Genomic DNA, 13,001 nt, shown 5'->3' with positions numbered 1-13,001 from the left:
TCCGTGGATGCTGCTTGACCCACTGTGATCTCTAGCACTTTTTGTTTTCAGTATTGACCATTACCCTTTGTTTCCTGTCACTAAGCCAACTTTGGATCCAACTCAACTTTTCCTGTTTTGATCAGTCTGCCAGGTGGGCCCAGTGTCAAATGGCACTACCTTCATTGGTCTTCCTTGTTATTCCCTCGAAGAATTCAATCACATTTGTAAGGCATGACTTTCCCTTAACAAAGACATGCTGATTATTCCCGACTAGTCCATGGCCTTCTAAGTGACCATTTTTCCAATTTCTTAAGATCCATTCTAACAATTAGCTTATCATTGAAGTAAGACTAACAGCCTGAAAATGATTTGGCATTTCTTTCATACTATTTTTAAACAATGGAACCATATTTGCATTCCTCCAGCATCTCCCCTATGTTCAGTAAAGATGGGAAAATAATTATCAGACTATCTGCTATTTCCTCCCTCATCTCCTTCTACACCCTAACGAACAATCCATTCAGCCCTGGTGACATATTCACTTTTCAAGGATTCCAACTCCTCTAACACTTCCTTTCTTGTAACGATTATTTTGTCCAATATTTCTCACTGCTTCTCTTAAATTACTATTCCATATAACCCAAAGCCCTTTGTGAATGCAGAGACAATAATTGTGTGAAAATTCTTCCCATATCCTCTGCATCTTCACACAAGTTTCCTTCTTCATCTATGATGGGTCCCACATTTTCCTTAACTATCCTTTTGCTCTTTATATACTGGTATAGCATCTTTGGGTTTTCTTTTATCTTTTTCGCGTGTGTTCTCTTTAAAAATTTCCTTTTTTGTACACTTGATCCCTGTATTTTCTATACTTCTCTAGGCTATCTGCAGTGTTGAGTTTTTTTTGTGACCATCTAAGCTTTATTTTTGTGTTTAATCTTCCCCAATACTTTTCTAGACAATCAAGGGGGTCTGGGTTTGGCAGTACCATTCTTTTTTTGGAGGGAATATATCTGCATTATGCCCCACGATCTCACTGTTTAGTGCCTCCCACTGCTTTACCACTGATTTATCCTTTGGTAGTCCTCACCAGTCTGCATCAGCCAAATCACTTCTCAGTTTTGTAAAATTTGCCTTCTCCCTGTTTAAAACTTTTACTTCTGATTTATCAGAGTAATACTAAACCTAACCAATTTGTAGTCACTATCCTCGATATGGTCGCCCACTGTCTCCTTAACTCCTTGCCCATCTTCATCTCCCAAAACTAATCCAGAATTGCATCTCCTCTTGTTCAGCTTGTCATATGTTATTTTTTAAAAAATTCTAGACACAGTACATTAATTTTTCACCCTCAATGCACCTTATACTGTTTGAAATTGAGTTGATATTGGGATAGTTAAAGTTAAATTGGGATACTATTATTGCCCTCTTATTCCTACAGGCAACAATTTTGTCTCCATATATATTCTTCTACCTCCATTCACTATTTGGGTGTCTGTAGTATATTCCTAGCAGTACTACTTTTGTTATTTCTAAGCTCAACCCATAAAGCCTCATTATTTAATGCATTTAGTGTACCATCCCTTCTCACAATTGTCATTGACTCTTCAAACAGAACTGCTTCAACCCCTCCCTTTTTGTCATCCACTCTATCCTGCCTGAAAACCATATCCAGGAACGTTGAGCTGCAAATTTTGCCCCTCTTTACAGCCAGGTTTTTGCTATAGCAATAACATTTTGCTGCCACATGTATATCTATGCCTTTAGCTCATCTGCCTTGTTTATAATATTTGATGCATTGAAGTATAAGTAAATCAACCCTGTCAATTTCCTTTGCTGGATGCTTTTTAATCCTTGTTTTTTTTTGTCTTTCTGAGTCACTGACTAATGCTCTACCTCCCATGTCCTGATCTGAAACTGACCCATTTAAGCCTACACTTTGGTTCCCGTTCCCCTGCCATATTAGTTTAACATGGCACCAGTGGAACTAGGAAAAGACCCACATGAGGATATCTGTCCCAGCTCTGTCCAGGTGCAACCCATGGCTTGCCTAGGCCCTCCTATATGGCTCTGAGATGTTGACTGTCTGCAACAGACACCTCAAGACACTAGAGCAGTACCACAAACGCTGCCTATACAAGATTCTGTGAATCTGCTGGGGAGGAAGACGCACCAACACCAGTGTCCTTGACCAGGCCAACATCCCCAGCACTGGGGCAATGACTACCCTCCATCGGCTACGATGGGCTGGGCATGTCATCTGAATGATTGACATGAGACACCCCAAGCAGGTGGTCTAGACCCAGCTTTGAAACATCATATTCATATTCATATTAGATTCCCTACAGTGTGGAAACAGGCCCTTTGGCCCAACAAGTCCACACCGCTCCTTGAAACATCCCACCCAGACCCATCCCCCTATAACCCACACACCCCTGAGCACTACGGGCAATTTAGCACAGCCAGTCCAGCTAGCCTGCACATCTTTGGACTCTGAGGAAACTGGAGCATGTGAGCCCCAGATGGACAGAGCAAGCACTTCAGTAACACGCTGAAGGCCTCATTGGAGAAGTACAGCATTCTCAAAGATTCTTGAGAATGACTGGTCCAATACCATCTAAAGTGGAGGAACAGCATCCAGGAAAGCATTGAACATCTTGAGACTTGCCGACGGGATAAAACAGAAGCCAGGGAAAAACAGCAAAAGGAATGCACTACCACACCATTGCCCCATCTCCTCCTTCCATCAACAATATCTAAAGAGGTACATCTATTGGCGAGGGGGATGACTACAGGGGACTCCTACACTTCCTTCCTGAGCCTTTTACTTTGTCTGATGGTCACGCATTCCCATTTGACCTATGTAATCTCATCCTATGGCGTGACCACCATGCTAAATATGCTGCCCAAGACATGAATGATTAATGATTTATTGCCACTTGTATTATAAGTTAAAAATACAGTAAAATACAGTGCAAAGCTTCAACTGTTGCCACAATCCAGCGCTATTTTGAATAGTTTAATAAAAACAACTAGCTGAAAGACAATCCACCTTTGTTCCACCGCTCTTCCACCACCTCGTAGCTGCCTGTAACAGACTAACCAACATCAGAGTCACCATTTTTCAGGTGCCATATCTTCATTACTGGGGTCACCTCACTGCCACCGCTGCTGATGCAGGGTCCTTTGATGGACCCACACTCAGCCCACAACCAGTCCCCTGCTCTGCTGCTTCCTTGCTGATAACCAGGAGACCCCAGTTCTGGGCCGACCACAACCAGGAGTCCCTGGCTCCGCAGCTTCTGCCACCTTGATGATGTTTGGAGTCCCTGCTCCAGGTCTACTACAACTCAGCATTGTGGATGACCCACCTGCAGTTTGAGCTCTGAAAGCCATAAGACAGCAGCTGCAGATGGACACAATTCATGCACATGTTGCTGTCAGGGACAGTGTCCCTCATTTCCCACATTGTGCAAGAGGTGAACACCATGGGTATCAGATTTCCTGTCATATCTTCTTTCCAGATTAAGTTAACTATTCCCTTTAAGAAAATTTAATTAAGCTAGAGACCTTCTTTTGTTTCAAACATTTTTATTTTAATCAAAAGACTCTATATTTATTTAAGCTAATATATTATGCTTTAAAATCTGTAAGGAAATACTCTGCAGGTATCGTTTACCAATTAGTTGTTTTTGTTGGGACCATGTAACTTTCTGGATAGCCTTGACTGAAACCTAGCACTGTACTCAGTCTTTCAGCTTCACTACTGCCTGTCTCACCTACCTCCCTGTTTTCAACCAACTTCAAAGCACTCTTGTTTAGCCAAGCAGTACTCAGAGCAGCGTGGTTATCTCGTGGGTCAGGACCATAACCTCATGTCTTTTGTATATCTGTAAATTTTATAGGCGAGATACTGGTGCAGTGAAGCTTTTGAAGGAACACAGCAATCAGACACCAATTTACTGATTTCCAGATTTAGCTACATGTGTGGGGAGGCACAAAGCTGCTGTCCCATATTCAACTCAATACATCACAAAACGTCCTATGGCATATAGAATAGGATGGGATACCCTCAACTAGAAGTGAAAAAATATAGTGTTGTAGTAAAAAGCAAAAGCAAGTAATTAACTTTTTAAAGTGTGGGGAGAGGTAGCAAGATGGAAGAATCTATAAATAGAACTTTGAACTACAAAGGCATTTTGACTGAAAGTTACATAAATGTATGAAGCAGAGACAGGGAGGAGATAAGAGTTGTCTTGCTGGTGGTGAAGGTACTAGGGTGATTTTAACCAAGGATATCAATTGTAATTTGTAGGCATTTGTGAATCTGGATCCAATGTAGGTCACCTACAATACAGAGCTTTTTAAAAATAAATTAACTAAATTGACAAATTCTCACAAAGAGGATATTAATTTTATTGTAGGGGTGTTTCCAAAAGCAGTCAGAAGTTAGGAGGAAAGCTGACTTTTATTTTAAAAGTATGCACGTAGCAACAAAGGATAGTATGTCCTCAACCATCAGAGATACATATTTCATCAATGGCCATAGGTGAGGTGCTGGAGAACTGGAGGGTGGCTAATGTTGTGCCTTTATTTAAGAAAAGGCTGTGAGGAGAAGCCTGGGAACCATACATTTGTGAATCTGACATTGGTAATGGGTAAGTTGTTGGAGGGAATTCTGAGACATAGGATTTACATGTGTTTGGAGAGGCAGAGACGGATCAGGGATAGTCAGAATGGCTTTGTGCCTGGGAAATCATGTCTCACAAACTTGATGAAGTTTTTTGAGGATGTAAGCAAAAAGATTGAGGGCACAGCAGTAGGCATTGTCTAAACAGTAAAGCCTCTGACAAGGTTCTGCATGGTATGCTAATTAGTAAAGTTAGATCACATGGGATTCAGGGAGAGCTTGCCAATTGGATACAAAATTGACTTGATGGTAGCATGGTGGTGGGGGGTAGTTTCTTGGATTCGAGGCCTGTGACCAGTGGTGTCTTGTAGCAAAAACAAAGTTGCTGGAAAAGCTCAGCAGGTCTGGCAGCATCTGTGAAGGAAAAAAGACAGAGTTAACGTTTCGGGTCCGGTGACCCTTCCTCAGGACTGATGGTGGCTGGGAAAACTTGTAGCTATCGGTGCCAGGTCCGTTTTTGTTTCTCATTTATATGATTTGGGTGATAATTTAGGAGGCATTGTTAGTAAGTCTGTGGATGACACCAAAATCAGTCGTTTAGTAGACAGTGAATAAGGTTATCTAATAGGTTTAGCATATGATGAATGGCTAAGGATCCTGGGATTGTACTCGTTACAGTTTAGAAGGTTGAGGGGAGTTCTAATAGAAACTTACAAGATAATGTATGGTTTAGAAAAGGGTGGACGCTAGGAAGTTGTTTCTGTTAGGTGGGGAGACTAGGACCCGTGGGCACATCCTTAAAATTAGAGGGGGTAAATTTAAAACGGAAATGAGATGACATTTCTTCAGCCAGAGAGTGGTGGGCTTGTGGAATTCATTGCCGCAGAGTGCAGTGGAGGCTGGGACATTGGATGCCTTCAAGGCAGAGATCGACAAATTCTTGATCTCAAAAGGAATCAAGGGCTACGGGGAGAGTGCAGGGAAGTGGTGTTGAAATGTCCATCAGCCATGATTTAAATGGTGGAGGGGACTTGATGGGCCAAATGGCCTTACTTCCACTCCTATGTCTCATGGTCTTATAAAGGGATCTTGATCAATTGGGCTAATTAGCTAAGGAGTGGCAGGTGCAGTTTAATTTGGATAAAGGTGATGTATTGCATTTTGGTAAAACAAACAAGGGCAGAGCTTATACAGTCAATGAGTAGTGTTGTCAAACCAGGAGATCTAGGGGTTCAGGTACATAGTTCTTTGAAATTTGTGTTACAGGTGGACAGGGTAGTTAAAAAGGTGTTTAGCACGTTTGCCTTCATTGCTCATATATTTGAGTCTGGAGTTGGGATGTCATTTGAAAGTTGTACAGTACAATAGTGAGGCCACTTTTGGAGTACTGTGTACAGTTCTGGTCCCTCTGCTATAGGAAGGATATTATTGAATTGGTTCAGAGATAGTAAGAACTGCAGAAGCTGGAGAATCTGAGATAACAAGGTGTAGAGCTGAATGAACACAGCAGACCAAGCAGCATCAGAGGAGCAGGAAAGCTGATGTTTTGGGCCTAGGCCCTTCAAAAAGTTCCTGAAATTTCTGAAGAAGGGTCCAGGCCCGAAATGTCAGCTTTCCTGCTCCTCTCATGCTGCGTTCATCCACCTCTGCACCTTGTTATCTCTATTACTAAACTGTAAAGGCTCAGGTAAGATTCACTAGGATGTTGCTGGGACTGGACTGTTCAAGTTATAAGGATAGGCTGGATATGCTGTGACATTTTTCCACTGAAGCGTAGAAGGTTGAGGGATGACCTTATAGAAATCTATAGAGTCCTGACGAGCACAGTAAAGATGAATAACAAAGCAGATTTCACTAGGGACTTCAAAACCAGAGGCATATTTTCAAGGTGAGAGGAGAGAGATTAAAATGGACAGGAGAGGCAACTCTTTCCACACAGAGAGTGGTTCGTGTGTGGAATGAACTGCCAGAGGAAATGATAACTGCAGGTACAATTTCAACATTTAAAAGATATTTGGATAGCTACATGAATAAGAAAGGTTGAGACGGATATGGGCCAAGCGCAGGCATGTGGGATTAGTTCAGTTTGGGAAACTTGGTCGGCATGGACTAGTTGGACCGAAGAGTCTGTTTCCGGGCTGAACGTCTCTACTGATTGCCCCGGAGAAACACAGGACCTCGGGCGACACAGGCAGCTTGAGAGAAGGCTCCTTCCAGGGCACTTCACCTCCAGTCACTCGCTGGCCATTTAACTAGCTCAGCCCCTGCGCACATTGGAGCACTTCGAAATGAGAAACCGAACCCGCTGACAGTGACCTGGGAGTGTAAAGAAGTAGCAGCACATACACTGCCTATACCTCGATGCGATAAGATACAGCTCCCGGAGAACATTCAACACAATGCGCCCTGTCGATGGTTAAGGAGCAGCCCACGCTTCCGGTCACTCGGCGGGCGAGCACGCGCTGCCTTGCGACACACACTCCCTCTCCGTGATTGGTCAGAACGCGGGGCGGGCCAACCCACTGATGCCAGCAGTTAACCAATAACGTATCGGCTCTTGTTGCCCGGGCGACGTTTCCCTCCAATGAAGGAGCCCGCACCTGACGAGCTGTCAATCACCGAGTATCTTTCCCGTAGTTTCGACGCTCTGAGCCCTGGAGCGACGAGCCTGGGATCTCGGAGCTTGTTTGCAGCGCAGCTTGTCTGGAAATCTAACGGAGGTCTTTGGAGGCAATCTGCAATGTAGACTCAAAAATGTATTCGGGCGAATGTCTCCGTGACACTGCTTTCCCATGAACATAAAGAAGATCTGTCAAGAATCGGTTTCCCTGCTCAGTCCTCCGTTAGTCGACAGAAGGAAGTTGCAAAAGTCTCCTCTGTATTAAGGTGGGTGTTGGAACTGTAGAGAGACGTTGGATTGATTTTCTGGTGTGTAAGCATTTCCACAGGATTAGAGATAGAGAAAAATGCGAGACTCCTTATAAACATATAAGACATATTTGTGACATTACACGTCCTAAAATCATCGTGACAGTCATTTGAGGTTCCAGTGCCAAGGTTAACGTGAAGACTTCATTCAGGAAGCTAATATGTCGAGCCTTTTACTCAGTACAATTGCTTACAAAGTGCCCGAGCTGTTTAAAATCGGTGTGATCTGCGGGGAAGGGAACAGTTGTAAGCGTTTACTAAACTGACATCGGCCTTCGAAACTACGAGCGTAAAATGAGCTTCATTTTACAATTCTTAACTAATACTTAATCATACACGCTTATTCTCTTGCAAATTGTGAAGTTTTTATGCTAGTTAAACTCAGGCATCTTTTTAACATTGTGTTGCTTTTCCAGCCCATCCGACTCCGAAGTGGTTTGGGAGAGAACTGGTTGTTCCGCTTGATTTGATGTACGGGGTCCGCCAGAATGACAGTTTGGCGGATACATGAGTTTGATGTTCAATGTCTCAGCAAAGATTGCCACTTTTCCCCAAATTCAAGAAAGAATAAGGGGCAAAACGAGGATTGGGAAATGTAGGGATTATTTTCTAGACAGATTACGGAAAGGAAATGAAAAGTAAACTCGTACATTGTGCAATACAGAAATGTAAAACGAGTCAATATAATCCAGGAAGGATTCTATTTGATCCTACACTTTCTTAAATAAATTACTTCAACCAGAGTACAGTACTGGGACTTTGTCACGCTTGGGGATTTCGAACTGTCTCTTGGTAAAAGGGAAAGCCACTTTGTTGGAAAACACGTTTTTTTAAAAAAAACTAATTTTAATTTCTTAAGGCGTCTCAAAATGTGCACTGGTTTTCAGTTGGAGTTTCTGGCCCTGTGTCTCGCAGACATGAACGTTGTTTTAACTTCCTTGTCATGATTTTTCACTCGCATTGCTGTTGTAAAGGCTATTAGCAGAGACGTTGTCCAAGTTAGACTGGTGGATTCCTTTTTGGGGGTGGAGTGTAGGGTGTAGACTTAAAGCTGACATTGGAATTAAGTCTGAAAAACTGGGCAATTGAGTGTGAGAGGAGGGGCTGTAGGAGGTGGAGTAAGGGGAAAAAAAAGCTGAAAGTAAACCAAGACGTCCCTCTGAATGGAATGTAAACTTCATTATGCAACGACAATTTGTATTAATGACATAAGTAAAACTAATTATGACTTGTATCTATTCTGCACTTTAAGTCTTGTATGAATCTTGACTCTGGAAATTTGGATAACCTATAATAATAAAGCGGTGCAGGCAATCAAGGACTTATCTGCTGATGGTGGGATTTAGAGTGACAGGTAGTCTTGAAAGTGATGGCTGAAATGATATGGAAGCTAGTATGTTTATGTTTAATATTTTGATATTTTCATTAAAATGAATGTTGCTTCAGGAACATTATGATAAATCAGTCTTCTGGATTTGGTGGATATTAGGTGTGATACATCTGTATTATGTGACCAAATGTCATGTTGAGGTTTGTCACTTATATTCAGTCTTCTCAAAAAAGAGAGCTTTAAAATCAAACTGACAAAATACAGTAAAACAACACTATGGAGCTGGACCTTTCTTAAAAATGAAAAAAAAACCTTGTAACTCACTACTGCTATTTTCCTAAAGCTATAGATTTATGTAAAACATTTTTGTAAGAGTAATGCTACAACTGCCAACTTTTAATATCAAAACATTTTAAATGCAAGTCACGGTTATAATGCTTTACTCTTTTACAACCTATTAAAACGTGATTTTGCATGGTACGTACCTGCACTGAAATATGCATCAGTACAGAATTGGTACTCCATTTTTTTTCTTGGCTCAATTATTGTTTTAGCATTACAGTTTATCTGGAAATTCACAAGTAGAACACCATGGAGGTGCTCATAATACTTTTGATTTAAAGAAATCAACTGCACACAACCACTTTTGTGAATTAGAGATAGTAAGAACTGCTGATGCAGCGATAACACAGCGTGGAGCTGGAGGAACACAGCAGGCCAGGCACCATCACATGAGTAGGAAGGTTGATGTTTCAGGTCGGGACCCTTCTAATTTGTGAATTAGTTGCTTGTAGATAATCTTTAAATCTGTTACAACAACATGACTTGCCGGTATTTTTATGTACAATGTAAGAATGTACATAAGACCTATAGTAGCATTTAGGATTCTGGATGGATAAATTAAGGTGGACTATATTGTTCAGTTAATTTCTTGATACAGTCAGCTGGTGAAGGAGACGAGAATGAAATCTTTATTCAGTTTTAGAGTTATTCGCTAAGTGAGACATTACAGATGCATAGCTCCTAACTCCAATGTCAATAAGTATCCCTTGATACTCATTTAAATATCAATAACATTTTTAAAAAATCAGGAGTGTGAAGCTGAAGTATAATCAGAACATGAGGAGTAGCCCCATTAAATAATGTAAAAGTGGCTGCCACCTTGTACATCTCTTTCAAGGTTCCTATTTGGATACATTGTGGCACACCTCTGGGGTAGGTGGAATTAAACCCAACCTCTTGCGTAGAGGTAGGGATGCCTTAGACCCTCAAAGACAAGAACATTTACTCTTAAAAAATGTTTAATCAGCAGTTGCTAAGATGTGTCTCTGCCACAAGTGGGACTTGTCAATACATAGGGTTACTTCTACTGTGCCACAGATCCCTCAAAGGTAAGCACATGTCTTCGTATGCACGCAATTATTACCTAGTAAGTACTCCCTGACGTGTAGATACTTAATTTACACATCTTTATGGCATCTTGTGATCACAGCATATGGCCTCAGTAAAGCTAAAATAAATGAGTAAGTTGATCATTTGTATTACTTCTATATGGAGCTTCTGCCGCCAGGATTTCTGCTTGTGTTATTGTGTATTGTTTGTCTCAACATAAACCCTACAACAATCTTAAATCACAAATTTGTTTTCTGTAATCTATCACTAAACAAAAATATTTGAAGATTTTAATTGCTATTTGATCGTTTAAGTTGTGTTTTCCAGAATGATTTTAAAACAGCCAGCTATTTGGATCAAAATTATCACAAATATTTTGTACTACTATAACATTCTATACTTTTAACTTGACCAGAAAGAAGATGTAGAGAATATCTAATTGAGATTGAATCACTTTATTCAGTACTATATTAATAAATAGAGGTACCATAGTCTTGGTAACAGTGACTATACTGTGAAAATCTTTGGTGCAGAAATCAAGTGCTGGAGAAACACATTAGCGTTGAGAGAAAAAAAAGTTAACATTTCAAGCCCACTGTTTGTTTGTTTGTTTGTTTGTCAGAACCCCTTCCTTCAGAACCTGAGAGATTCTGACGAAAGGTAACTGGGCTTGAAATGTTAACTTTGGATTTTTCTTACAACTGGTGCTGCCAGACCTGCTGTGTTTCTCCAGCACCCTGTTTTGGTTTCAGATTTCCGGCATCCATCCATTTCTGTGTGAAATTCTTTGAGAAGCTTGAGTTTGTGAAAAGGAGATATACAAGTTCAAGTTCTTTTTCATTTATTTTCTTTAATTGCTAGGGAATTATTCCCTGGTTAAACAAAGTGATCTGAATTATGGAATGCACTAATAGAAAGAATCAGTAGAATTATTTTCATTTATTAAAGTGGCTTGGGTGACATGCTGATAAAGTGGGATCTGATAATTGGCTGGGCTGGGGGAGATATAATCAAAGAACTAAACTTTGGAGATGATTCAGACATCTCCAAACATTTCCATACATCTAATCCTTTATACTGAAAATGTTGACTAGTTTACTAATGGAATGAACACCACAGATAAATGAAAATTGGTACTTCATGTTATTTGTTTCTGTAAGCTTTTGTGTGAGCTCCACTAATGTTCTTGATAATGTAACCAGTTTCAGATCCTTGCATGAAATGGTGAATAAACATCACCAAAAAATGGTTGTTTTTGATCTTGAACATATGTTTTGATAAACTAATAGCTATAGTCGCCGACCTGTGGAGTTGTAGAATGTCACAGTACTAGAATGTGTTTTGTGACCAATGGTCATGTTTACCACGTCAGTTTTTCTCCATATAAACCACAAAGTCAAATCCTGTTCTCCTGTTCGATTCCCATATCATTTAATATTTCTCTTCATAAACAAAACTACTTAATCTTCTTAACTGACTGCTTCAATAACAGTTTCTGGTGGAGAATTTACATTCTTGCACGCTCTGTCTAAAGATATTGTTTTCTAACATTTTCTCCATCTTGTGGTTGTCTTAAATTTCTGCATTCGCATTGGAATCTTACTAACAAGTGAGAAAATAATCACACAGTTTATCTTATCATAATCTTGAGCGCCTCCATCAAATGAACCCTGAAATTTCCATGTCGTAGTTGAACTAAGACCTGTTCTCTTGGCCCCAGAAAGACTTGCACTCAGTTAGCACCTTTCACATTCTCACAGGTTCATAAAATAGTTTACAGCCATTAAAACATTTTTTGTGGTGTTTGTAATGTGAGAAACACAGCAACTAATTTTATACAAATGTTTCCAAAAACATACAAAAAACAGAAATATGCAATTTTTTAGTTGTGTTGGCTGAAGGATTAACATCAGTCACAACACTGGAGAAAATTCCCTTGTTCTTCCTCAAATCACACCACAAAAATTTTTTTACATCGACTCTTTCTTGATTTACATCGAAGCCAGACAGGGACTTTGTTTAATGTTTCAATTTGAAAGGCAACGCAACCCTCCTTGGGACAACACTGAAGTGTCCATTTGCAATTTATGTTAAGGTCTCTTTTATTTGGATTTAAATTTACAACCTTCAGATTCAGAACTGAAGTGTCTTTACAAAGTCTTGGTTGCCATCTAACCCTGCTTGACTTCCAAGCTGCATGTTCGCTAATATTGTAAATGATTTCCTCTTTTCTGGTGCTCTCCTCCTTTCTATTCAAAACAATCATTCTCAACTCCTGGTCTTTGCAAAATTCTCCTCCATTTCTGAATTTATTTTTCTCTCAAGACGTTAAATGACTTGCTCTCTTCCCAATCTCATTCTACCTTTCCAGAGAATTTTGGGTTAAACCGTGGGACTCGGGATCCTGTCCCAGCTAAAACTGATCAAAGATAGTTGGAACTGCAGATGCTGGAGAATGATTGATTAACAAGGCGTAGAGCTGGATGAACACAGCAGGCTAAGCAGCATCAGAGAAGCAGGAAAGCTGATGTTTCGGGCCTAGATCCTTCTGATGGTGCTTGGCCTGCTGTGTTCATCCAGCTTTACACCTTGGTATCTAAAACTGATCAAACCTGTTTCCTGGATAGCAGTGTGAGTGACTGGAACTGTTAGTGCAGTGTAGTACACACCAACTACCTACAGTATCTCTCCTACCCTCAATTGATTTCATTCTTACCTCACGTGTCATATCTGCAGCAT

The 13,001-nt window shown here is 40.5% G+C and overlaps 2 protein-coding genes across 3 annotated transcripts in view; one reads left to right on the top strand and one right to left on the bottom strand.

Annotated features, from left to right (window-relative positions):
- LOC125449742 (immunoglobulin superfamily DCC subclass member 3-like) overlaps nucleotides 1-6,992 on the bottom strand; it is a 28,632-nt gene extending 21,640 nt beyond the window's left edge. Inside the window, exon 1 of the mRNA XM_059649145.1 lies at nucleotides 6,970-6,992. The gene's annotated coding sequence lies outside the window, so the exon portion shown is untranslated. The remainder of the gene's footprint in view (nucleotides 1-6,969) is intronic.
- A 252-nt stretch (nucleotides 6,993-7,244) lies between these two features.
- LOC125455288 (SERTA domain-containing protein 2-like) overlaps nucleotides 7,245-13,001 on the top strand; it is a 42,957-nt gene continuing 37,200 nt past the window's right edge. For both annotated transcript variants that reach the window (XM_048537022.2, XM_059649440.1), the window contains exon 1: nucleotides 7,245-7,498. The gene's annotated coding sequence lies outside the window, so the exon portion shown is untranslated. The remainder of the gene's footprint in view (nucleotides 7,499-13,001) is intronic.

This window comes from Stegostoma tigrinum, chromosome 10 (assembly GCF_030684315.1).
Source record: "Stegostoma tigrinum isolate sSteTig4 chromosome 10, sSteTig4.hap1, whole genome shotgun sequence".
NCBI lineage: Eukaryota > Metazoa > Chordata > Chondrichthyes > Orectolobiformes > Stegostomatidae > Stegostoma > Stegostoma tigrinum.
Note: the sequence above shows the minus strand (reverse complement) of the source record. Positions and strands in the feature narration are given on the sequence as shown.